The following is a 25,208-nucleotide window of genomic DNA, read 5'->3' as shown; positions in this document are numbered from 1 at the left end:
GAAAAATAAGAAACAGAGAGTTTTAAATCTGTAACCAGTTATTAATCTATTTTGTTTTGTTTGTGGAATTTTTTTTCCTAGTAATTTCAAACAAAACACTTCCTTTAAGACATGAATAGAAAAATGTAAATAACTAGAAAGCTCATGGTCATATTTTTAACAACCACCTTTTCTCAACAGAAATAAATTTAAGTATTATCTATTCTCTCTCCAAAAGCAGACTTCATTAGCATTGAAATGGATTTCTTATGTGTAATTTACTTTTCCCCCACTGTATTACCTTATAGCTCTTTTACATCTAAGCAGCATAAAAACATTAAAGGACAAATTTTTAAACAATGTAAGATTTCACCATTTCTGAATTGGAATTAAAATATATCAGATATAAAGTAACAAATTAAAAGTAAGAAAATAATCACAAACTCAGAAGGCTTATATTTTACTCATTCCTGGGAGATTTAACTCACAATTACTGAAAATTGAGTAAACTCTCATTTGTGACGTTTATTGCACTGTTTTGAGGACTCATTAGTTTAGCTAGTACAGCAATGCATCATGATTATGATATGGTCGAACCAGTGATGATAGTGCTTGATGGAAATAAAAGTATCATTTGGCTCTCCAGGAGCTATTTATTTGCTAATGTAAACAAGATTAAGAAGAATATACATGCAATAAGGAAGGCAGTAAATGATAGGCAACTACCTAATTTGACTACAACATTTTCATGAGAATGCTGACTCAGGACCCAAGAAAGAGTTCAAAAAAGAGCAAAAGTTTCAGCTCTACCATATACAACCAAATAGATGAGAAAATATATATAACGAATTAGGGCAGAAGGAGTCATCATAGAGGTGGGCTCATTACCTGGAAAACACTCAGTCTCTTCTCCAACCTCAATAGCTATGTATTTCAGAGAATCCAAGTCTCACAATTGTGTCAATTTTCTATTGTAATGGAGACTCTTGGAAGATTTAAGTGTGTCCGAAGACCAGTTTCATAATCATCCTAAGAAGGCATTGGCAATCTCATGGTAGAACATAAAAATTACAAATAAATCACTTTGGATTCTATCCTAAATTTATCTTTTAGGGATGAGTATACATGCAGTGTGGAGAAGGCAATGGCACCCCACTCCAGGACTCTTGCCTGGAAAATCCCATGGAGGGAGGAACCTGGTAGGCTGCAGTCCATGGGGTCGCTAGGAGTCGTGCACGACTGAGCGACTTCACTTTCACTTTTCACTTTCGTGCATTGGAGAAGGAAATGGCAACCCACTCCAGTGTTCTTGCCTGGAGAATCCCAGGGACGGGGGAGCCTGGTGGGCTGCCGTCTACGGGGTCTCACAGAGTCGGACACGACTGAAGCGACTTCGAAGCAGCAGCATATATGTAGTGGAAGTTGTGATGCAACATCCAGATCCTTCAGAAGGAAGGGACTAGCACTGCCAGCCCACTTAGGAAGTTACCTTGCCTGAAGACATCACCTCACCCAAAGCCTGCCCTATTCCCGGGATAGCCCTCACCCAATGTTTGATCAACATGGGGATATAAAGGCCTTGCAACATTGCCCCAGCTCGTGGCAATTCTGAAGGAATCTTCCAGGTTCAAACCTCCCATTGGGGTGGCTGGGGATTTATTTCAGTGACACCACTGCACAGCCCAAGTTCTCGCTCTGCCCACGTCTATTTTCTCTGTCTTGTCTCTGGCTTAGGTGTGATCCCTGCGCACTCTCCAATAAACTTCACGCACATAATCTCTGTACCAGATTCAGATTCCTGCTTCTCAGGAATCTTCAACAGTAAGCATCAGAAACTAGTGGGAAAAGGAGACAAAAGACACATAGAAAAGACGAAACTGTGTAAGACTAAGTAGATACTGGATTGAGGTGTGTCCCCAGGTGCCATCTGCATAGCAGGACATCTTTGAGTGCCAAAGGGTTGGATGACTGGGTACATTTTATTCACAATGAGGGTCAAGAAAATAATAGGTATCTCAGTTTCAAAGATGAGGTACCCCTTTATGCTGTACAGTTTCTTGCCACTGATCATACAAATACAAAGGCAGAATTCCTATTGAAGGAGGTGCAGTTCAGCCTAACGTATTGCTGCATACATAAAACATCAGTATATTACAATGCTCAATACTGGGAAGCTTTTAAGAAGTTCTAATGACAATATACAATATTGAATTGCATAATACCACAGGCTGGTCCAACTGCATTGGCAGAAAGGTGGAGGCTATTTCTTCTATTTTACATTTCCCCACTAGGTGCTATGATTATTGAAAGCTGCTGACATGCCCAGTACTCACTAAAGTCTTACTATGAGTCCAGAACTGTGCAGAAAATTTTATATAAGTACATTTATCCTCTCTGCTGCACTCTGAGCTCCTTGAGGACAAAAACATATCCAATATGCTTACCTCTATATTTCCCAAGTCTAGCAGAGATCCTAGAATTAACTGCTAAGAACACACGTATACTGTGAATGAAGAATATCACAAAAAATCCTCTGAGACCTCCCCCCAGAGATAAGGGCTATTATCATCCCCCTTTTACAGATGACTGACCAAGACTTAGGTAGAGGTCTCGACACTAGGTAGAAACAAATAATCCAAACTAATGGTCTCAGGTTCCAATGTACTACTGGATAAAGGCATCTCCACTCCATCTCACAGCAAAGGAGGAGGTGAGTAAAGAGGAAAAAAGAGAAAAACATTCCTTGCTAGAGACACTCTCTTCTTTCTGAATCACTTTCTCTGGGGCTCATCTTCAACTCCAAACCCTTCAAAAAAAAAAAAAAAAAAAAAAACTCTTCATTAGCTGTTCAGGTTTTTTTCTTGTTTGTTTTCTCCAAACACTATCTGGACATTAAAGGATAACAACAACAATACAGGTTACCCCCAGATCTCCTGCAGAACTTGTTCTTAACTATGTAAATAGGATCCTCTAAACTCCCCAACAATATTATAAACACCTAGGAGCAAGATAGCAATACCTTCTTATTTTCCCTGTTTGTGGAACAGCAGAACCACACAAAGCTGAGCGCACAGATTTCTGTCTCTAACTATCCAGCCAATAGTCAGATCAGGTGGAAGATGAATGAGACATTGATGTAAACACCACCAATACCAGACCGGAAACATCCTTTTCCTCTCCTTTGCAAAATTCTTTCTAATGTCACATCTTGGAACAAGGAACTTACTCATCTTTTTTCAGTGACACATCTCATGTATTGAACTAGCTGGGAAAATGCCTTAGCAAAACAGAAGAAAAATTAGAGGATGAAGAGATGGTAAAGGTTTTGCTTTCTCCATTGTATAATTTGCTCAATTCAAAGAGCATTTGTTTTTTATTTCATGAGTGACCAAGGACTCCTAGTTTAAAAACAGTGATTAAGGCCTGCACAATTCCGGAAAAAGAAAATAAAAATGCTTCAGAGCCATTTAATCGATCTGAATCAAGAATGGGCCAGGTTTTTTTAGCACTCCCTGGAAGTATTAGGTGGAGCTCTAGTTAAAATTATCTATTTCATTACAAGAATAGTACAAGGCTGTCTTTATGCCAGAAAATTATTTAGTTAATTGCTCTAGAATGAGTATAACCCAGTTTCCAGATACATAACATACATTTGCCAAATGTGATTTGACTTATGCCAGCAGCCTGCAACAGTTTTAGCTATAAAAGTTACCACTAGAACTAAAGGATACCCACAGGAGCCTGTGGAATACTGAGAACTGCAGAAAAGCAACACAGGGAAAGGGAGAGAAGAAAAAGACCAAGGACTCCAGGAAAGGAGAAGGAAGAAAGGAACTTAGAAAGAAGGATACTAGGAAATGAATGGGAGAAAGGAAAAAAGATAAAGTGTGGCGAAGAACAATGACCTTCCATTAACATTCAAGGAAGATGATAGGTTTTTGGCACTATAGATGTTACTGCTTTCCTTAAAGAATAAAATAAAACATGCAATGAGCTGGGCAAAGTGCCAGACATACAGTAACTATGTTAGGTCCTTTTCCTTCCCCCCAAATGGGGTATTTGCTTGTGTACTCTATAATATACATTGAGGCTAATTAGGATAACAATACTGATAATGTTTCTTTAATTACTGGGAGAGTTTAGACTAGTCTAAGCTTCCAGGAAAAGCCTTGTCCTGATAGATATAAAAAGTATTCCATCTACTACCATAAGCCATAAGCTTTGCTGGTGCTTCATGAATGATAATTACTTTTTAAGTCCTGTATCAAATTTGGAAATCAAGGTTATGCATACAAATCTCTCAATGTATTTAGGAATTATGCATCTCCTACCTCAAACTCTCATTTATGTTATAGCCATTATCTGCCATCGATTGCAATAGAACACATAAAATAAATGAAACAGTATGTTTCTAAACCCTATCAAAATCTTAATCTCCAAATCTCATTGTAATCATGGGTTTCGGTTCTTTGCCCTGAAGCCCTTTACCAGAGTTATTACTAAGAAGTTAGATGGACTTCTTTAAGTTCCTGTATTTATGACTTCCTCAGCCATATGTGTGTGTGTGTGTTACAATCAGTGAATCCTGAAATAACCCAAAAGTAAGCTGCAAGAGGAAAGGAAAATAATTGGTAAGCTCCAATCTCATCAACTGATTAATTATTCTCTAATTGTTGAGAAAGAAAATGACAGATACTAGTAAGTACCTGTACATTCACGTCTTAAAGTGGCTCCAGAGTATGTCCATTTTGTGATCCTCAGAATAAAATGTACAAACCCATTTCATTGTACAAAGGAACTATGCTGATTATAGTGAAGGCTCTAGGCAATACTCCACAGGTTCTTGGGGGCTGAATCAGCTTTAGTAAAGGATTCCTAACTCTCAGGGTAGTGTTCCCTCCATGCGTTACCCCACAGCTTCCTCAAAGTCTGAGCTAATTACCTGTGGTCCATTTTTCTTTTAAATAATGTAAATATCTTATGGCTCCTGGAAAATAAATGGTAGTTGATATGCTGCTGCTGCTAAGTCACTTCAGTCATGTCCGACTCTGTGCGACCCCATAGACGGCAGCCCACCAGGCTGCCCCATCCCTGGGATTCTCCAGGCAAGAACACTGGAGTGGGTTGCCATTTCCTTCTCCAATGCATGAAAGTAAAAAGTGAAAGTGAAGTCGCTCAGTTATGTCTGACTCTTCGCAACCCCATGGACTGTAGCCTACCAGTCTCCTCCATCCATGGGATTTTCCAGGCAAGAGTACTGGAGTGGGTTGCCATTGTCTTCTCTGGGAAGTTGATATGGCAGGCCCTTAACTACCCTTTTCCATTCATTCCAGTGGCATGTATTGTCTGGAAGAAAATCTGTCCCAGGAATTATTCTTTATCTCCAATGAACTCCCCATTTCTACCCCAGAAGGTGGGATGGAAGCCTGCCTCCAGATTATCTGGCCAAGGTGCAACTGTCTGCTGATGCAGTTGTCTTCCCTTTCCATTCAGATAAAGAGAGGCAGACGAGAAAAGGGACTTGCAAATAGTGGTGTCAATGATCTTGTCAACGATCTATTTCTTATTGTCAGCTTCTGCATATTTCTCTCTTTTTCTGGTCTCTTGTTTAGTGCCATGCGTAGGCAAAATTGCAAACAAAACCAGAAAGAAAGATGTTAGCTGTTGGCTGATGACATAGCTTTGCAAAAAAACCCAGAGTAACATCTACAGGCGACTGCACTTCAGACTTCAATTTAATTCACTTTCCACCACCAACAAGAATAAGAATAATTTGCTTCAGTGTTGGGAGATCAGAGAAGAGAAGCTTCACTGCGTTTCGAGATGGAAAGTGACTAGATGAGATGGCAGAGGTGGCAGGCACTGCTCATCACAAGATGGAGAAAGGCTGGAAGATGAAATGGAAGCTGAATGTGATTTTTATGAGCTTGGCTCTGAGTACAGTGACCCATCTCTCCGTGAGAAATCCGTTGAAACCAACCCTCCTTGGAGCCGATGTGGACAGTCTGTAATCTCTGAGTACTGAGAAATAAGCTTCTTACAGACAGAATCAGGGGAGACATCTGCCAAGAGTAGGGATACATGGACTAGAATAAAAAGACTGAAGCCCAGTTTTCACTGGCACATATCTTCATGCTCTGCTCACCAGGGAGAGATGGACATACAAGTTATGAAAGCATCTAAAAATGTATAAGTGTGGAAAGTATGTTCATGCACTTATTGTGTATTATTTACTGAACTGTTGCAATAGTCAGCCACCAGGACAAGTACCTTGCTCATATTATAAAATCCACTCTCCATAACAACCTTTGAAATATGAACTACTGTTTTCACCATTTTTCAGATGAGTAAACTGAAGCTAGAAAAGAAAACTGCTTCCTTGCCAAGTTACCATTTTTAAAAGGAAAAGAATGTTATTGCGGAAGAAAAAAAAATTATCTCTATTATTCCCCAGTGGTTCAGATGATTAAGAATCTGCCTGCAACACAGAAGACCTGGGTTCGATCGCTGGGTTAAGAAGATCCCCTGGAGAATGGAATGGCTACCTACCTCAGTATTCTTGCCTAGAGAATTCCACCCACGGACAGAGGAGCCTGGCGGGCTACAGTCAGTCCATGAGGTTTCAAAGAGTCAGACGTGACTGGGCAACTAACACTCTCACTTACTTTCAGGTGATTCAAACATACACACTGTATTAGAGGAGAGTGAAAATCATTTATGAAAAATAAATTGGCAGCATGGCATGGTTTATTTAGGTGTTTTCAGCAAAGTCTATATCCTGCATCAGTTTTTGTACCTGAAAAAGGAAGGAACAAAATGTTTGAGTTGTTTTCCTTTTATTGCTTTAAAACCAAAAACAGCTGAACTTAAATTATTCATCCCCTGGGACCTAGTCCAAGCTTGAAGAATTCTCAGAAAAATCACATTCCTCCACTTCCCCATTTATGCCATCTGCAGTGTTGGGATCATCCCTGGAACCTTTGGGGAAAAGTGTGCTCCTCCTGCAGGTACTATTTGCAGAAGTCACTCATCTATTGATTTCTGATGTTGCTGGTCTTAGCAAGATAAGGCTCCTAATCCATCCACTGAATGTTACTCTGCCAGAGATGAAATAGCTTTAACGCCAACAAAGATTACTGTGATGTTAGGCAGGAGAAGACTGTGTTGTTGGAATTACAGCAGCCCCTGGAATACTTGCCATGTCGTGTTAACGCCAGATTGACGTGGAACACTGACTCCACTGCTCCTTCTACTCAGAAATCTCGGGGAAGAGCAACCATATGTGGGTGCTTAACTCTGGCAAGAGGCTTATTTCTCATTACAAACTGTGGTAATTTTATTTCAACTGGCCTTTCCCTTATATAAGTGATTTATTTAGCTGTTCTTAAGGCATCAATTGTGAAACACACCATCAGTTAATAATAGCTTTTCAGAGGAAGAAACACATTAAATATATGAGTCAACATAAAAAGCAGTCTAGTATCAGAAAACATTTTAATGTGCAAATATATGCATCTTAAAATTAAGGTGTATATGTGTATGTATATTATGTTACAGATATACATAACTACATTTATAGATACATATACTGAATACATATTAGGAAAAAGGAATGGTCATGGAAAACTTTTATATTTAAATCTTGGTGAACACACACATTCCATTTACTCACTGCAGATTTATGTCACAGAGAGTATGACATACAAAGATTTGAAGCATAACCCATCATCTGCTTTGAATAGGAAGAAAGTGGAAAGCCATCTGCTTACAATACTAATTAGTGTTACTACCTATTAAAAGAATATTATTCTTTTATAAAAAAAAAAAAAACCAAACACTGAGAACAGAGGGTTTCTAATTTTTTTTTTTTTGGCTTGGTATATCATATAGTAAGACTTTGGAATAAGCAACGCAAAGGAAGTTCCAGAATGTTTTAGAACATATGAAGGAGCTCCCCTCAAAATCTCCATAGGAAATATGTAATGCAGGAAGCAAGACAAACAAAATGGGTGCCAGGCCACAACAGAAAGAGAGCTCATATCCCCTTTTTGCACACCACAGAAGGACCTGGGGCCTAGCCATAAAAGACAAACGTCTTCCCTCTTCACATTGAGAGGATATAATTCCTTATATCCTCCTTGCCAGTTCCTCTGAAGCCTAAACTCTTATGCTACATTGCAACAAATATAATTTATACAATATAACAATATACAAAGATAAGTAAGATACCCGTTCTGCCAGAAGAAGTTTATAGTAGGACTGTATGGATAAAAAAGATACACAATCAAAATTACCCATGAAAAGGATAAATAAAACCTAAGGAAATTCACCAGAAGAATGATTATAATCTGTGGGAGAGATTAGAAGCACCTTCATGGGATGAAACTGGAAGATAATAGAATACAGTGGAAGGAGAACATTGGAGGCAGAGAGAGCCGCCTAAATGTTACTGCCACGTAGGACTTGTCCTACAAATGATGCATAGAACATGTGCACACAAAAGTAGGATTAAAGCAGAATCCCATAGGCCTTTAATAAGGGACTTTCAACAGTCCTGGGTGGTCAAAAACACAAACTATATTTTAATAGTTAGTGAGTCAAGACTACCTCATTCTACCGATTGTTTAACAGCAATAAAGTATTCCAAACAAAGTAATGAACTATGTGAAAATGAAATATTTTCCAGAGAACTAATCTAATGACTATACTAGTAAAACAAGAAGCAAACTAGAGGCTCAGAGGTTCTTAATGGGACCTATATTTTCTTTTTTCACTAATTCCCTTTTAAAAAATGAACTTAGACAATGGAGTATGTATATAAAGGCAGATATTATTTATTAGTTTAATGAATTGCTATGTATAATCACCTTTGCATGAAGACTTTCAAGTTAAATCATGCTCCTGTGGGGTCATTAAGGTTGTTAACAAAATCCAAACAGAAATTTAAAGTAGGTTGATCTTTGCAGTGGGAGGGTGCAGTAATTAAAAGCCTGGGTATGGAAACCCATTCCAGTATTCTTGCCTGGAGAATCCCATGGACGGAGGAGCCTGGTGGGCTACAGTCCATGGGGTCACAAAGAGTCGGACAGGACTGAGCAACTTCACTTACTTATTCACTTATGGGAGTCAGAAAAGCCTAGGGTTAAATCCCATCAGTGGGACTCATTGTTTGTATCTAAGCAAATAACCTGACCACTCTAAGCCTCAGGCTACTCTTCTATGAAACAGGAATATAAAACGTCTATCCCTTTGATATAGGGATAAAAGTATATAGTAGGAAAATAAAATATGAAAAAAGATCATGTGAAAAGTAAATGAGGATGTTTTTAAGTATCCTTTAAAAAAACATCCTAGAACATTGCTTGGAATGTAATGGGAGACAGTTGTTGAAAAACTCATCAATTCAGAGTGTCAGGAGACAATTTCCCAAGGGTATTATGTATTTCTGTATGTTTTCCATGCAGAGGCACTAACTGCCCTACTGTTTTGGACTCTTTCAAGGACATTTATACAGTAAACAGCTTGGAAGAGGGAGACAATTTCTCTGTCCAGAGAACAAGGCATGTGTGCCTACTATCCAGTATCACATGGAGAATGTTCTCTCCTGGGACAAAGTTCTGGCTAGTTTAGTTGGATCTATTATAAAAGAGTCAGGTTACTGGTGCTTGGGGTAGCTCGCCTGTCACACAACCCATCAGGTGTGCAGGCAAGACTAGAAGCTTGTTCCATCACCCTGTGGGAATTGAGCCTCAGGAAATGGCAGGAGAAATCAATGAGGCTCTGGCTACCCTACTGCCTTACGTATACTGCTTGAGGCCAGTCATATAACCTTGTCCTTGGTGTCTCCCCTTGGAGTCTCAGATTTTCTGCCAGCCTCTGTTAAACTGGGGTGGGCTAATTTGTTAGCTGTCAAGGAGGACAAAAATCTTAGAATTTCACAGTTCTTGACATAGAGCATTCAAAACCCAGTCTAACGCCAAAAGATTTCCCCATGGATTTGCCATGTGGACATTAATGATTACCACCACATCCGATCTTTTGATTAAAGAAAGCTCCTGTAAACTTGTAAATATATTATCTTTAAGAGAAACTGCAGTGAGTCATTAATGCCTAATTGCTAATTGGCTTATCGTTTAGTTTGTAAAACACTTAGCAAATGCCAGTTGTAATGGAAAATAGGAGGGTCAGTTTGGAAAGGAGTTTCAGTGTTAATAGATGCCTGTGCTGGAGAGACTCCATCCTTGAAAACACCATTTCTTGGAGAGAAATGATACAGAATATACTGAGGTGGCTTAAAAGTTCATTTGGGTTTTTCTGTACCTTCTTAGGGAAAACCCCCTGGAGAAGGGAATGGCTACCCTCTCCAGTATTCTTGCCTGGAGAATCCTATGGACAGAGAAGCTTGGTGGACTACAGTCCATGGGGTCGCAAAGAGTTGAGTATGACTAAGCAACTAACATGTAGGGAAAAACCCAAACAAACTCAAAATATAACTACTTTTTCTCATGCTTTAGTGCACCCCATAAGAGTAAAATATTTTTAAAAATCAATTTCAATTTTTAAATATAGAATCATAAAGGTGGCAGTGTTTTCAGTACTTTCATTCGTCACTATTCTGCATTTGTTAAATGTGTCACAGTAATTTGTATTATCCTTCCTTCTCACAATTTTGTCAATTCCACTGGCAGGAAACATAGTAAATTTTTCCTTCCTTCCCAATCCCTAACCTTACCCTAGCTTCTTCCCTCCTGAGACCTATCATAGAACCTTGCCCATATCAGACATGCTTAGCAAATACTATGTGAATTGTGAAAGTGACAAAGTTGCTCAGTCGTGTCCGACTCTTTGCAACCCCGTGGACTATACAGTCCATGGAATTCTCCAGGCCAGAATACTGGAGTGAGTAGCTTTTCCCTTCTCCAGGGGATCTTCCCACCCAGGGATCAAACCCAGGTCTCCCACGTTGCAGGCAGATTTTTTTTTACCAGCTGAGGAACAAGGGAAGCCCAAGAATACTGAAGGGTAGCCTATCCCTTCTCCAGTGGATCTTCCCAACACAGGAATCGACCTGGGGTCTCCTGCATTGCAGGAGGATTCTTTACCAACTGAGCTATGAGGGAAGCCTACTGTAATCCCAGAAATCCAGAACCTCACAAGCAGTATGAAAAACAAGCCAAGTAATTTCCAGACTACGTACAACATTAAAAAAATCAAAAGTGTAGTATTCACAATGTTGGATTAATTCATTCAATATTTTATTAATGGCTACTTAGCACTTTTAAATAACCTTGCATTAATCACTTTCTAAACCAGTCCTTGTGAAGAAAAGTATTGCCTCATTTCATTTGTTGCTCTATTTGGATAGCAATGATTTAGTTTCTCTTTCTGGTTTAAGCATGGACTAAGTTGGGAGGAAGCTGAGCACTGAAGAATTGATGCTTTTGAACTGTGGTGTTGGAGAAGACTCTTGAGAGTCCCTTGGACTGCAAGGAGATCCAGCCAGACCATTCTGAAGGAGATCAGCCCTGGGATTTCTTTGGAAGGAATGATGCTAAAGCTGAAACTCCAGTACTTTGGCCACCTCATGCGAAGAGTTGACTCATTGGAAAAGACTCTGATGCTGGGAGGGATTGGGGGCAGGAGGAGAAGGGGAAGACAGAGGATGAGATGGCCGGATGGCATCGCTGATCAATGGGCGTGAGTCTGAGTGAACTCCGGGAGTTGGTGATGGACAGGGAGGCCTGGCGTGCTGTGATTCATGGGGTCTCAAAGAGTCAGACACAACTGAGTGACTGAATTGAACTGAACTGAAGTTGGGAGGAATTAAAAAAAAAAATGCTAATTCTCTCATTGTAAGAATTGAAGAGTCAACATCCAGGAGTTCAAACTGACACCATAGTGAGATTAGACACTGGCTCTTCAAATAAATAAGATTCTGCATGCAAAGCTTTTAATGTATGGTAGGGATTCTATAAATAGTAGCTATTATAACTCTGCCAAAAAAAGTTAATCCCAAGGCTCTCTTTATGTTGAGAGTTCTAATACATGTTCAAAAAAATCCATTTATAAAAACGAAAGGCTCAAAATTTTTTTCATTAACCCATCAAATATTTAAAGTAGGCTACACTTAAAAGTTGAAGCCATATGAGCTCATGAAAGCAGGAATTTCATGAATTAAACATAGTGAAAATTTTGAAAGAGTATGGATAACTGTACCCTATGCAATCAAGCAGAATTAAATGTGCATATTCCATAAAACATGAATTAAAGTATGGCCTACAGAAAATTACACTGCATAAAGATTTGAGGTTAAGAGGACAAAAACGCTGACTTCCTCATGTAGATCCCTGAGCTACATTGCGGTTTTGGGTCATAACTGTGTGCCATTTGACTTCTATGAAAACCGATGTTCCCTGATGCGATTTCACGGAATTGAGAGGCAGTCTATTATCTCAGAAGAAATAAGGCTTTATCTGGAAAAGGACTTCAATTTGAACTTCAAGTCTAGCATTATTTTAGTTGTGCTGTGGGTCTTGGGTAATTTAAATTTTCTTAACTTTTATTCTCCAATTAGTAAGCTCGAAATAAAAATACACACATTGTAAGATTGTTCTGAAGATGTGTATTGATAATAACGAGTATTTATTGAGTACTTGAGCTTCCCTGTTGGCTCAGATGGTAAAGAATCTGCCTGAAATGTGGGAGACATGTGTTCGATCCCTGGTTTAGGAAGATTCCCCTGGAAGAGGGCATGGCAACCCACTCCAGTGTTCTTGCCTGGAGAATCCCATGGACAGAGGAGCCTGATGGGCTACAGCCCATGGGGTCGCAAAGAGTCAGACATGACTGAGCAACTAATCACATTAAGTACCTAGGTTTCCCTGATGGCTCAGCAGTAAAGAATCTGCCGGCAATGCAGGAGCTACAGGAGACTCAGGTTTGAACCCTGGGTCAGAAAGATCCCCTGGAGAAGGAAATGTCAACCCACTCCAGTATTCTTGCTTGAAAAATCCCGTGGACAGAGGAACCTGGCAGGCTATAGTCCATGGGGTAGCAAATAGTCAGACACGACTGAACAACTAAGCACACATATTGAGTACTCACCACACTGCATTTTATAAAACAATTGCTCTATTCTAAGTTTATAATATTTTTCCAGGTTTCTATGTTTTATAAACATTATTAATTTTGGTAAAAAAAAAAATTATGTTCCTGAGCTCTTCAAGGCTTGACAAGCATTATATGCACATCTCCAAACTCACTGTGCAATAAAAGTCCGGAAGTAAGCAGAGCCATAGAATGCAAAGCTTAATTGCTTTAATTGCATTAATGACTACTAAAATAGCCTGGAAAAAAATTACTTTTCTGCATAAGAATTTTTAAAACTTTCAGATATCACAATTGGAGGTAAACACTTGTGGGGTCCATCAGTACACCCCCACTGCTTTCCTACATTGAGCTACAGAACTTCATTTCTCTCCTGAGGCTGATATAAATTGCCACTGATAGAGGCATAAGTTGGACAAAGGCAAGGTGGTGCCCACCTTTTGACATCACAAAATTCAGAAGGCAAATACAAGATATCAGCACTCTAACAACAACTGAATTTAAAAGGTCCCTTCCATGTAATAAAGGAATGATCAGAATTATGAGTTATAAAATTATCCAATCTTTTCCCTTCCTTCTCAAACATAATATACCTTCACGCAGCATCTCACTCATCCCTCTAGACTGAGAGAAAAGTCCAACCCAGCCAAACTCTCCATCTGTGCTCTGCATCCTGTCCCATTCTTTTTCCTCTGCATACTAGTCCCCTCCTCTTTTCTGTACATTCACACCCTTATCCCTACCAGCTCCCTCCCTTCAACCTACAAGTACATTAAAAATACCTCCACACACGCCTATTTCTCACTTCCAAGAAATGTCTTGCACCAAACATGCAATCCCCATTCCTTACCCACTTTCAAGTCCAAACTTAGTAACACATATACTCCAACTATACGTCAACTTCATCTCACTCTAGAATTTACTACAATCTATTTACCCCCACCCTGGATATCAAGATGTCTTTGGAATGATTTTCTGTGTATCACCAGTCTATCGTCAGTCCCCACATGTAATGGACTTTTAAAGCATCTTCTAGTGATAATTCTTTTCTCCTTAAAAATTTGTCCACCTTGGCTTCTATCCTTGCATTGTTCCCTTCTTCTGAGCTCCAGCCCTCAAGCCTTATATTTTGGCATTTCTCAGTGAGCCACTCATCACACTCTTTTTATTCACATCTTTCACTATGGGTTTGTAATGTTGCCACCCATAAACTACTTCTTCCATAGTCTCTCTCTTGATCCAAGTAATCACCATCTGCCCACTCATTTAAATTTGAAATCTTAGTTGTACCTTCAACTTCTTCATTTGCTATCAATTCCTCAGATTCAATATGACATAAAACACAGTGGCTTTTCAGGTTAAAAAGACCTGAATTCAAATTCCTGTTCTGCCCTCAAAGAGTTTAGAATCCCGTATCTTCTGTGAAAGAGAAGCACGTAAGTGCCCTTGGAATTAAAACACATGCTAATATGTGGGTACTTACAAAATGAAGTGGGAGCCCAGAAAAAAAGTTGTGATTTGCTCTAAGTCTGGATAAGTGGAGGGAAGAATGAGATAGCAAGGGTTGGGGGAGGCAGGGGGGAAGCAGGAGCAACCAGAGAGAGTGGAGGGCTAGAATTCAGGGAGTGGAAGAAGCAGGAACTAGACTTGTTGACTGAGCTCATACAGTGATGAGCCTAGTACCCCAAGGGTGGTAGCCCTATTGTGGTTGATGGAGATGCATTAAATATTTCTGAGAACACACTCAATTTTTGTGCCTGAAAATTCTTCATGGCAGTATACAAGTTGACAGAGGGAATAAAGCCTGGAGTGAAAGTCTGCCTGGGAGGCTAAGCCTGATAAAATAATATCAACCTATTCAATAATATTTGTAGGCACCACTGGAGATATATCAGAGTAGAAATGAAGACATTTGAAGATTGATGCCTTCTCATTGGCTCTGAGGTGTACAATACTGAAGACTCTGAAATCTCATCAACACTTTGAATAAACATTACATAATTTGATGATTGTCTTTCTCTTCTTTAGAAGAAGGCTGCAGAAGTAAAATGTGTAAAGAGCAAGACAGAGTGAAGAAAGAAAGAGAAACAGGATAATAGGAGGAAAGAGTAAACAAAAGTATTGTGGGCAAGCACAGAATACAAAGAGAGGGAAAAGATGGAAATCAAGGAAAATGAAGGAACATATTCTTTTCTAAATATCTGAAAACTAAACTTTCAGTGTTTTGGAAAAAATAAAGCCTTAATAACCATTTTTGAGTTTTATATGGTTACTTTCATGAGCCTATGTATTATGGATATTGACACATTTGAAAATGATGTGCTTTTATTTTACTGGCTAGGATAGTAAACACGTGTGCTTGCCAACAATAATGATTTATCCCTCAGGTTAGTTTTAGTTCTCTTTGATCATGGCACAATTGCTTGATTAACCTACAGTTAAAAAAGGCTTTTAGAAAAAATGTTCATTGTAAAACAAAAAACAAAAAAACCCTATCTTCTAAAAAATGTTCAAATTACAAGCAAGTGTGGAAACTTTATAAGAAAAGCATAAGAGCCATATTAAGTATTAATGTGCTAGACATACCACCTGTGAAGACACTGCATTAATAGCATCACTTAACCTGAATACTTCATTCCACTGCTTTAACCTTTACACCAACAGACTTAATATATTCAGCTTTGTTTTCAATTATCTGTTATGTCCTGCATTGGGTTTATTGTAGACACTGTGAAAACTCTTATGACCCCTCAAAGACATAAGGCAATTTTCTTCCCACCAGGATATTTTGAACAAATTACTCTCAGTTTTAACATGAATAAGTCTATGAATTTTCATTCCCCAGATCTGAAATAATGGAATTCAGCTGTAACTTCAATTGTAATTATCATGTCAATAAATTGAATTTTTTTTAAAAAACCACTGAAGACGAAACTTTCTGTCTTTATCTGATTTTACTTTCTCCATTTTTTCCCCCTCATTTGGGGTCAATCCTAGGGAGCACTTCGACGTGTAATTATTTTTTAGGGTGCTGAAGGCAGTTCTACTGTTTGAAAAGACAGTGGTATAGCATCTCACTGCTGTTCACATTACAAAGCATTGCTATACCCTGCACTAATTAAAGGCTGTTAAGAATTTTATGATTAGCCCCTATTAAAGCTCATTGAGCTTAAGTTTTGAAATGCTGCACTGAGTTCAAGCCTAAAATGTTTCTTAGTCATATAACACATTTTAAAGATTAATTTGGATGTTTTTCAGAGCCCTCTTGTTTCCCCCACTCTTGGGTTATCTTAATATCCTTTCACAGCACGGTGAGTGTTAAAGCTAAGAGCTCATGCCCAGAACAAGGAATTTAGCTCCTCTATTCTAATGTAGATGCCCTATCCACCTCAGAATGTTCCCAGGCAAGGAGAATCTTTATAAAGTAGCCCTTGGACTCACTCAACTCAGCTGCTAAAGCCATGGCTACCAATATAGTAAGTCAAATACCAGAAGTTCAGCTGTAAAATGTACAGCTGAAAGAAGTCTTCGGATTGAAAAAAAGATCATTAAACTTAGTTCTCCCTCTCCTTAAAAGCCCTTCACTGCAGTCATTGAGAATATATAGGTATTTAAACTTTGACAACAATATTAGCATGATAATTCGTCTCACTTGCTTTTTAATATGCTTAAAGATATAAAATCAGACCCTTGTGGCTCAGTTGGTAAAGAATCTGCCTGCCATGCAGGAGACCTGGGTTCAATCCCTGAGGTGGAGAGATCCCCTGGAGAAGGGAAAGGCTACTCACTCTAGAATTCTGACCTGGAGAATTCTATGGACTGTATGGTCCATGGAGTCACAGAGTTGGACACAACTGACCGACTTACACACACACACACATAAAACAGCAATAGCAACAAGGACATTGGTGCCAAACAACTTTTTTTTCTTATAAGTAACAGGAGAGATAAAATCCTTCCTATTTTTCTTCCACCTCTTCCCTACAACCCCACCACACTCCAGCCTCTCTTTCAAAACCTGTTCAGGGGGTAATGAAGAGAAAATGAATGCAGATGAAGAGAAAAAAATGAAGGATATGTAATCAAGTGCAAAATACCCTGGTAACTATAGAGGAAGAATGAGATGGAAAGGAAAGTGAAAAGGGTAGGGGTGGTTAGGAGTTCTAAGAACTTTCTGTAAAAACAGGATTCTCCAGTGGGGTTTCCCATTGGGAGGGACAATGAAACTGTTATAGACTTTTAAAAAAAAAAAATTTTTTTTTAAGATTAAGAATCTAACCAAAGAGAGAGTAGCCCTTTACCACCCCCTACCCTGGCCCTTGAACAATCAGTTGACTCCTTATACCCACTCCTAAGAAACAAGGGAGATTAAACAGGCCACAACATGGATGAAACTCGAGGACTTTATGCTAGGTAAAATAAATGGGTTACAAAGAAACACGGTCCAATTCCACCTATATGAGGGACTTAGAGTAGTCAAAATCATAAAGAGTGTAGTGATATTTGTCACAGGCTTAGGGGAGGGGAGCATAGGGAATTTGATAGGTAATCAGCATACTTTTTAATAAATACACTGTTTAATCTACCATACAACATACTGTTCAATAGGTAATCGGTTTCACTTTTACAGATAAAAGGTTATGGGGATGGATGGTGGCCGTAATTGCACAATAATGTGAGTATATTTAATACCAGTGAATTTAAAAAATGGTTAAGATAGTAACTTTTATGTTATATGTATTCTACCACAAACTTAAAAGCCAATGATACAAAAATATTAAAATAAAAAGTTCTGCCAAATGATTGAAACACGGGAGTATAAATCAACAAAGACAAGAGAGGGACCTTAGGCAGATGAGTGATACCTACAAGTTTCTATGAGATGAAAACAGGACATAGAGATAACTAAGCATAGCCTGAAGTACAAATCAATTTGCCTTGTGAGACCCAAGCCCACAGAATGCTTGAGAACATCCTGAAGACATGATAATGACAAAGCAGAAAACAAAGCAAGAAGAGTATAATGCTCTTTAAGAAAAGATATTTCTCAGCCCTTTCAGAAGTTATTCCTAATGAAAAGCCTGAAGGGTAAATCCATTACCGCGATATTGTACAAACCATAGTACATCTGGAAGTTTTCTGAGATACTCGGAAAAAAAAAATTGTTTTCATACCTTAACAGATGTCAGATTGGAGCCCCAAATTCAGCTCCAGAAGCCTGTTTTGCTGCAAGTAAGCCTTCAGACTCTCAGATGGACTCTGGGGGCCACTCCACAGCTCCTCTGAGCTGGGAGAGAAGGGAGTCTTTCACGAGGGGTGGGGCTTGACCCACACGTGGCATGAGCCAGACCCTTTATGGACTAGCGTGGAGGTGGGGGCAAAATGCCAGGGCACACGTGTTGTTCATCCAGGATTCTCATGCTGCCCTTAGAGAAATCCTGAGATCCCAGATTGGGTTTCTTCTGGGAAGAGTGGTCAGGGTGACTCGGCCTCTGGCCTGGTTCCTCCATTCTGTTTTGAAAACTGTATTAACACTTTAAAGTCTGTAAGATGTTCTCTTGTACCCAGCAAAGAATAGCATCACCATGCTACACTTTTATCTTTTTACAAGGTTTATAAAATTTGGAATCCTTGCTAAAAGTCCATCTTAACCAGAATTTATATAGGCATTCCATTAAAGAGGGAGGAAGAGAAGCAGAGAGATTGAGAGAGAAAAGAGACAAAGAGAGAACTCAGAGCCCACAAAACACTGAATACCTTCAAGAACAGTTCCATCCTATTGATCACCAGGCAAAGTTGAGCAGCTGGCTCATCTTGATCCTGTGTAGTGAATTAGACCCACCTGGAGAGAGATCTGAGCCGCATGATGAAATTAGATTCATTCTATCCTACTATCGCCCCTGTGATTCATACCAATCAAATTTCTAATTGAAGACTTAAGAAGTCAACCCAGCTGGTATTCAGAATCCGAATACCATAAAAAGTTCTTTCTTCTGGCTTCAAGATAAAAGACTATTCTTCAACATGTTATAATTTCATGTTAAATGAGATTTTTAGATATACAAAGACTTGTCATTCTCAGAGTGGCTAAAGCACCAAGGCAGGTTATATTCCAGGGCATTCTGTGTAAACTGTGACAGGGAAACAGGGAATGATCTAGCAGCAGTCCCCAGACTTTTTGATAGCAGGGACCAATTTCATGGAAGACAATTTTTCCACAGACAAGCAGCAGATGGGGGGCGGGGGGTGGTTTTAGGCTGATTACATTCATTGTGCACTTTATTTCTATTATTATTACATCAGCTCTACCACAGATCATCAGGCATTAGATCCTGGAAGTCAGGAACCCCTGCTTTAAAGCATTGTTGATATTTCAATAATAAAATACCAGAAAAAAGAAGTTACATTTTCTTCCCTCACATGTAAAGATAGAAACACTCTATCAGCTAGAAGTTTCCCTGTAGATGGAAAAGGTCTAAAGCTCTTACTCTGTACATAATTGCATTTAACTGAGGGCACCAGTGATTTTCCATAGTTACTAACCCCAAGTTGGAGCTAGAATTGCTGTTGTTGTTGTTTAGTTGCCAAGTTGTGTCCAACTCTTTTGTGACCTCATGGACTGTAGCCCATCAGGCTCCTCTGTCCATGGGATTTCCCAGGCAGGAATACTGGAGTGGGTCGCCATTTCCTTCTCCAGGGAATCTTCCTGACACAGGAATTGAACCTACATCTTTTGCATTGGCAAGCAGGTTTTTTACCACTGAGCCACCAGGGAAGCCATAGAATAGGCTTCAACAAATGAGTCTTCTAGAACATCCTTGTGTTAACCAGATATTAAACTTTTAGAATTTTACAGAACATCAAAATGAAGGCATTATCATAGATCAACTGCCTAGACATCTTACAAGTATCTAATGTAAAAAACCCAGAGATAAATGGACTCCTTAAATATCCTAGAAAATCTGGTCTGCAAAATTAAATGTTGAGCTTTTAAATAGCCTATGGTTATGTAGGGCAAAATATGAGGGAAAAAAGGGAATAATATGTTCCTAAAGACCCAAAAATTGAGGGCAATTAGTCACTTCATAGGTATAGAAAGACATAAAGAATTTTACTCTGGTGTTCAATAGAATCATATACATGATGGGTTCACTCAGTATAAATAAATGGTCAACAAATACTACTTTTGTGCATGATTATCTGATTTTGGAAATTAGATAACCATATTCCAGGATTAAAAAACTCCAACACAGGGGACATGTGTTCGATCCCTGGTCAATCCCTAGATTTCCAATACAGCAACCAAAAAAAAAAAAAAAAAAAGTACCACATGCATCAAGAAAGATGAAATCAAAGATCCTGTGTGCTATGACTAAGACCCAGTGTAACCAAATAAATAAACAATTAAATGTGAAGTGAAGTGAAAGTCGTTCAGTTGTGTGTGACTCTGCAACCCCATGGACTGTACAGTCCATGGAATTCTCCAGGTCAGAATACTCGAGTGGGTAGCCTTTCCTTTCTCCAAGGGATCTTCCCAACCCGGGGATCAAACCCAGGTCTCCCGCATTGCAGGCAGATTCTTTACCAGCTGAGCCACAAGGGAAGCCCAAGAACACTGGAATGGGTAGCTTATGCCATCTCTAGTGATCTTCCCGACCCAGGATTGAACCAGGGTCTCCTGCATTGCAGGCAGATTCTTTGCCAACTGAGCTATCAGGGAATAAATCAAATTAAATGAAAAATACACCTCAACAAAGAAGCCAACGAGGCATATATTAGCAGCCAAAGGTGGCTTGATCAAATTCAAGGGGAAGGAAGTTGATATTTATATATGGGGATAAATGTGACTATGATATTAGAATCGTGTAATAGTTTCAGAGCTGGAATCATGGTATATAGTCTGAGGTCTGCCATTAACAGTGAATTTAGTCTCATGTTCTTTGTGGCAATTCTGGGCATTTAAAATGCACCCATAAATTGCTTAATTGTTTTGCAAGCAACAGGAACACTAAAAGCTCTTTCCAGTGTCTCAATACAATATTAGAACACAACTTCCTTGAAGTTGAGCTGAATGTCACACAGTAAACCTCAAGGTCTTTCTCTTTGGAGCCCTTGAAAGTCAATTTCATAGGCCATTTTTCTTTTGAATATTAACAAATCTTTATCCATTTTCAAAAAATAACTTCTGTTCTTCTTTTCTTGATAACTGTGGCTTTGTAGTAGAGCCTGAAGTCAGGTAGGTTGATTCCTTGACTTCAGGCTCTACTACAAAGCCACAGTTATCAAGACAGTATGGTACTGGCACAAAGACAGAAATATTGATCAATGGAATAAAATAGAAAGCCCAGAGATAAATCCACGCACATATGGACACCTTATCTTCGACAAAGGAGGCAAGAATATACAATGGATTAAAGACAATCTCTTTAACAAGTGGTGCTGGGAAATCTGGTCAACCACTTGTAAAAGAATGAAACTGGACCACTTTCTAACACCATACACAAAAATAAACTCAAAATGGATTAAAGATCTAAACGTAAGACCAGAAACTATAAAACTCCTAGAGGAGAACATAGGCAAAACACTCTCCGACATACATCACAGCAGGATCCTCTATGACCCACCTCCCAGAATATTGGAAATAAAAGCAAAAATAAACAAATGGGACCTAATTAACCTTAAAAGCTTCTGCACATCAAAGGAAACTATTAGCAAGGTGAAAAGACAGCCTTCAGAATGGGAGAAAATAATAGCAAATGAAGCAACCGACAAACAACTAATCTCAAAAATATACAAGCAACTCCTACAGCTCAACTCCAGAAAAATAAACGACCCAATCAAAAAATGGGCCAAAGAACTAAATAGACATTTCTCCAAAAAAGACATACAGATGGCTAACAAACACATGAAAAGATGCTCAACATCACTCATTATCAGAGAAATGCAAATCAAAACCACTATGAGGTACCATTTCACACCAGTCAGAATGGCTGCGATCCAAAAGTCTACAAATAATAAATGCTGGAGAGGGTGTGGAGAAAAGGGAACCCTCTTACACTGTTGGTGGGAATGCAAACTAGTACAGCCACTATGGAGAACAGTGTGGAGATTCCTTAAAAAACTGGAAATAGAACTGCCTTATGATCCAGCAACCCCACTGCTGGGCATACACACTGAGGAAACCAGAAGGGAAAGAGACACGTGTACCCCAATGTTCATCGCAGCACTGTTTATAATAGCCAAGACATGGAAGCAACCTAGATGTCCATCAGCAGATGAATGGATAAGAAAGCTGTGGTACATATACACAATGGAGTATTACTCAGCCATTAAAAAGAATACATTTGAATCAGTTCTAATGAGGTGGATGAAACTGGAGCCTATTATACAGAGTGAAGTAAGCCAGAAGGAAAAACATAAATACAGTATACTAACGCACATATATGGAATTTAGAAAGATGGTAACAATAACCCGGTGTACGAGACAGCAAAAGAGACACTGATGTATAGAACAGTCTTATGGACTCTGTGGGAGAGGGAGAGGGTGGGAAGATTTGGGAGAATGGCAATGAAACATGTAAAATATCATGTAGGAAACGAGTTGCCAGTCCAGGTTCAATGCATGATGCTGGATGCTTGGGGCTGGTGCACTGGGACGGCCCAGAGGGATGGTATGGGGAGGGAGGAGGGAGGAGGGTTCGGGATGGGGAACACATGTATACCTGTGGCGGATTCATTTTGATATTTGGCAAAACTAATACAATTATGTAAAGTTTAAAAATAAAATAAAATTGGAAGAATTAAAAAAAAAAAAAGGAAAAAAAAAATAACTTCTGTATGTTTTTTCTACATGTATAAATTGACAGAAGACTTTTAAATGTCTTTGAAAGTCTAAGGATTTATGCTCTTAGTCTTCTTTAAAATTCTGGTAAGACAACCAAACCCCTTAAAATTTAGTGGCAGCTGTATTTATAATCGAATCTGCTCTCTTTGTTCCCAAATCAGCCCTCATTCATCTGCAAACATTGTTCCCTGTGGGTCTTTATCAGCTGTACTCTAACCTGAGTAGAAATTGATCTTTCTCTCTGGCTCCATCATAAATTGTTCACCGTTATTTTATTGTATTCAATACAACCTCATCCCTTTATGTGCAAACATGCAGTCTTTTGCATGTTTGAGGCTCGGGCCCATACTGTCCTTCTCCTGCTCTGTCCTGCCTACTAGGGTACTACATTGCCTCTCTCTCTTGTCAGTTGGCCTCCAGGTAGGCTCAGCCAATGGGAGATTGTGAAAGACTGGAGCATGGGAGGGAGAAGCCAGGGTATTTCTCCCTCGCCTATCTGCCTCAAGGGGTCGTGGTTGCCCCACAGCAGCAGTTGCATCTTCTCTGTGGTCACCTTCATCAGACATCTTCCTCCTCCGTGACTTAGCACCTTCCAGACAGTCCTCACCATGGATGAAGCTCGAGCCAAACTGCCCCAGTTGGGGCTTTGTCACATCACCTCCTTCCTCTCTTTCCCTTCAGAGAAATGCTAGCACTTTTTGTTGCTCAACTCTGGGTTACTTACAATTTCATGTTTGGCTTCCCAGCTTGTGACACACCTTTGTAAACACGTTTTTTCATTAAAAGCCCTCTGTCTGGAAAACTAAGAATGGTTTCTGTTTTTGTAACTGTAACCTGTCTGATATACACAGTTTTATTTCCTTTCTTGGCTGTGAACCCCTGAAGTTCAAGAGCCTTTATAATGTCCTTAGTGTGCCATTTTGTTCCCAATCTGAAACCCCCTTTAAATTATCCCGACAAAGCTACCTGTGTTATCTTACTACCCTATAAACATAATTAAATCATTCTTTTTAGAAATCTTTGAGGGCTCCCCATTTCCATGACAGTTTTAAAAAATGTTTTCTTTGTTTCTCAACATGTTTTTCAGTGAATTAGCAGCTGATAAAATATATTTAGTAAGAGAAAATATGAATATAAGCTCATGGTGGCTCAGATGGTAAAGCGTCTGCCTACAATGCTGGAGACCTGGGTTTGATCCTTGGGTCTGGAAGATCCTTTGGAGAAGGCAATGGCACCCCACTCCAGTACTCTTGCCTGGAAAATCCCATGGACGGAGGAGCATGGTAGGCTACAGTCCATGGGGTCGCAAAGAGTCAGACACGACTGAGTGACTTCACTTTCACTTTATCACCATAGAAAAAGTAAACAGATACATTATACCAGAAGAAAAGTTGGGAAGGAAACTTATAGTTACAAAGTTTGTCTCCAAACATTTTGACAGTGGTAAGAGGGGGACACTCAATTACACGCCTCTCTTTCAGAGGGCTAGCAAAATGTTCTTGGCATTTCCATCTGATGGAAATTGCTCACCTTATCAGAAGTGAGGGGAAGTCAAGCAAGTAAGACTTAAAATTTCATGTAAAGAAAGGCTTCAGCAATTAAAAAAGGTATTTGAAAGTCACAGCTCACTTGGGATGGATGAATTGCCTGTCATTCAATCTTTCATAATTGCTAGTTGTCTCTAGGATTTTCATAAATGTGAACAGGAAAGAATTAACTTTGTTCACAGACATTCTCTAATGCTATTAAGAACAGGTCCATACTCTTTAAAGACCAAATAAACAGGCGATAAAACTAGCATTGGGCTTCCCAGGTGGTGCGAGTGGTAAAGAACTTGCCTGCCAACACAAGAGACATAAAAAATGTCTGGCTTGATCCCTGGGTCAGGAAGATCTCTGGGAGGAGGCAATGGCAACCCACTCAAGTATTCCTGCCTGGAGAATCCCCTGGACAGAGGAGCCAGGTGGGGTTCATAGGGTCACAGAGTTGGACATGACTGAAATGACTTAGCACACATGCAAGGCTAACATTACTGGATGAAATTGAGGAGCATGGCTCACTCCTGAATAAATGGTTCTTTCCATTTTTTTCTGCTGTGGCCAAAGGAATACCTTCAGGTGAGGCTAGGATATTTCCCTCAAATTAAGAGATATAGAAATAAGAGTCCCAGGTCTGCTCCCAACATGAACAAATAATTGATCAAGTCCTTTACAATTTTGTTTAACAGAGAGTAGAAGAGACAATTGACTAATTAGGATTTATAAAATTTCCACCAATC

General features: G+C 39.3%; 1 long non-coding RNA gene across 5 annotated transcripts in view; it reads right to left on the bottom strand.

Annotated features, from left to right (window-relative positions):
• Positions 1 to 25,208, bottom strand: part of LOC147374245 (uncharacterized) — a 305,158-nt gene that overhangs the window by 262,501 nt on the left and 17,449 nt on the right. Inside the window, exon 1 of one of the 5 annotated variants that reach the window (XR_015162541.1) lies at positions 18,261 to 18,680. The exons of 1 other annotated variant lie outside the window; for it this stretch is intronic. This is a non-coding gene — a long non-coding RNA (uncharacterized LOC147374245). Of the gene's footprint in view, positions 1 to 18,260; positions 18,681 to 25,208 lie in introns of those variants that run through there. 3 more of the 5 variants (XR_015162542.1, XR_015162539.1, XR_015162540.1) reach the window with 3 other exon arrangements.

This window comes from Bos grunniens, chromosome 4 (assembly GCF_055505025.1).
Source record: "Bos grunniens cultivar Pamir isolate PY7600 chromosome 4, Bosgru_T2T1.0, whole genome shotgun sequence".
Taxonomy (NCBI): Eukaryota; Metazoa; Chordata; class Mammalia; order Artiodactyla; family Bovidae; genus Bos; species Bos grunniens.
The sequence above is the reverse complement of the archived record's forward strand: the minus strand, read 5'-3'. Positions and strand labels throughout refer to the sequence as shown.